This window comes from Schistocerca cancellata, unplaced genomic scaffold, assembly GCF_023864275.1.
Source record: "Schistocerca cancellata isolate TAMUIC-IGC-003103 unplaced genomic scaffold, iqSchCanc2.1 HiC_scaffold_834, whole genome shotgun sequence".
Taxonomy (NCBI): domain Eukaryota; kingdom Metazoa; phylum Arthropoda; class Insecta; order Orthoptera; family Acrididae; genus Schistocerca; species Schistocerca cancellata.
The window spans coordinates 20,001-22,500 of record NW_026046845.1 but is presented as its reverse complement, the minus strand read 5'-3'; the positions used below and the strand labels follow the sequence as shown (position 1 = coordinate 22,500).

General features: G+C 56.4%; 1 non-coding gene across 1 annotated transcript in view; it reads right to left on the bottom strand.

Annotated features, from left to right (window-relative positions):
* LOC126146845 (small subunit ribosomal RNA) overlaps window positions 1–221 on the bottom strand; it is a 1,914-nt gene extending 1,693 nt beyond the window's left edge. The window contains exon 1 of the ribosomal RNA XR_007529792.1: window positions 1–221. This exon is cut by the window's left edge and continues 1,693 nt beyond it. This is a non-coding gene — a ribosomal RNA (small subunit ribosomal RNA).
* Between the last annotated feature and the right edge of the window lie 2,279 nt (window positions 222–2,500).

Here is a 2,500-nt window from a genome sequence, read left to right as displayed (position 1 = left end):
TGATCTAATAAAAGCGTCCCCTTCCATCTCTGGTCGGGACTCTGTTTGCATGTATTAGCTCTAGAATTACCACAGTTATCCAAGTAACGTGGGTACGATCTAAGGAACCATAACTGATTTAATGAGCCATTCGCGGTTTCACCTTAATGCGGCTTGTACTGAGACATGCATGGCTTAATCTTTGAGACAAGCATATGACTACTGGCAGGATCAACCAGGGAGCTGCGTCAACTAGAGCTGAGCAGCCGGCCGCCCGGGAGTGTGTCCCGGGGGCCCGCGCGAACACGCAAGCGTCCGCTCAATTATTCTGCAAACAGGAGGAGGCTGGGCTCCCCTGCACAATACACCTCGAAACCCTCTCAGGTCCCGGCGGCGCGCAGCGCCGTCCTAAGTACTTGGTCGGGTTCGAGAGAGGCGCAATCGCCCGGAGTTAGGCGAGTAGACGCTTTAGGTGCGACCACCCGTGCTCCCAACTGAGCTTGCCGCTGCCGACAGAGGCCCGGGAGCGTGCTGTCGTGGCATTGCCGGCGGGAGACAACACGCGCCACCTACGGTGACCGGCAGCTCCAACGCCAGCGCCACAGAAGGGCAAAGGCCCCACGTGGGTGCCGAAGCGAACTCTCCCAGCACAGCGCACGTGCCAACACGTCCGCACAACTGCGATACAAACCACCAGCGAGAACCGCTGGGGCGACCGAGCAGCAGACGGCGTCGCGGCGCCGAGTGCCGGGCGGCGGCGCATCCTCAACGCACACAGTCCTCAATCGGACCAGCACACTGCAGATGTCCACCGCGCTTCGCACCGGGTCCGCGAGGACCCACTTTGGCTGCACGGCGCCGCGCGCAGGGTGCCCCGGCGCGCAGCTGCGCCGCCTGCCGCGTCCGTCGGCCGGCGCGCCTGCCACTGGGCGCCCCACCAGCCGGCTGTAGCGCGTGCGCCCACGCACCGCGCGGCCAGCCACGCCGGGCGGCCCCCCCTCACCGGCCGGGGACAGTCCCACCCACCCCACAGCCGCGTATCGCTTCACACCCAGATTCACATTCACGTTCGTTGGTATGGTGGGGACCGCTTCGTAGCTGTACCGATCGTTGCCCTCACAGATGTACCTCCAGCAAGATCAACCGCACCACAACGGGTTACCAGTTGTTCATTTGCGTAACGTCACAGTAAACGTACACGTCCATCCCCGTTTGCAAAGTCAACTATTATTGCATGCCTGCCTGTCAGGTGTCAAGACACACTACATTCGCTCACATCCACGCAACAAAATGTGGCCCGACTAGAGGGCACGTGGAAGGTGCCCCCGTACATATGCGATCTCCATTGCGCGACCAACTGTCAACCGGCCTCTGTAGCATGTCGCAGATGTGGAACGCGGGGCACCGTGCTATCACATTGTGTGAGAAGAGACTACTACGTCTGCATACACGCGCCACTACATGAACAGACGGCTCATGCTGATCGCCATCCACTGCGTCCATTACTCCCACACGTCTCTATGGCGTACCACACTGCAATGCAGCTGTTATGGGGAGATGACACATAGCTGTGTACACAACATTCTGAGCCGGTTGCGGTTGGACAACAATACATTAATGTAACGTGTCATATGCCAATTACAGAGCAGGGTAAGGCACAACGTGGGTTAGGTTAAGGCACAACGTGGGTTAGGTTAAGGCACAACGTGGGTTAGGTTAAGGCACAACGTGGGTTAGGTTAAGGCACAACGTGGGTTAGGTTAAGGCACAACGTGGGTTAGGTTAAGGCACAACGTGGGTTAGGTTAAGGCACAACGTGGGTTAGGTTAAGGCACAACGTGGGTTAGGTTAAGGCACAACGTGGGGTTAGGTTAAGCCACAACGTGGGTTAGGTTAAGCCACAACGTGGGTTAGGTTAAGCCACAACGTGGGTTAGGTTAAGCCACAACGTGGGTTAGGTTAAGCCACAACGTGGGTTAGGTTAAGCCACAACGTGGGTTAGGTTAAGCCACAACGTGGGTTAGGTTAAGGCACAACGTGGGTTAGGTTAAGGCACACGTGGGTTAGGTTAAGGCACAACGTGGGTTAGGTTAAGGCACAACGTGGGTTAGGTTAAGGCACAACGTGGGTTAGGTTAAGCCACAACGTGGGTTAGGTTAAGCCACAACGTGGGTTAGGTTAAGCCACAACGTGGGTTAGGTTAAGCCACAACGTGGGTTAGGTTAAGCCACAACGTGGGTTAGGTTAAGCCACAACGTGGGTTAGGTTAAGCCACAACGTGGGTTAGGTTAAGCCACAACGTGGGTTAGGTTAAGCCACAACGTGGGTTAGGTTAAGCCACAACGTGGGTTAGGTTAAGCCACAACGTGGGTTAGGTTAAGCCACAACGTGGGTTAGGTTAAGCCACAACGTGGGTTAGGTTAAGCCACAACGTGGGTTAGGTTAAGCCACAACGTGGGTTAGGTTAAGCCACAACGTGGGTTAGGTTAAGCCACAACGTGGTTAGGTTAAGCCACAACGT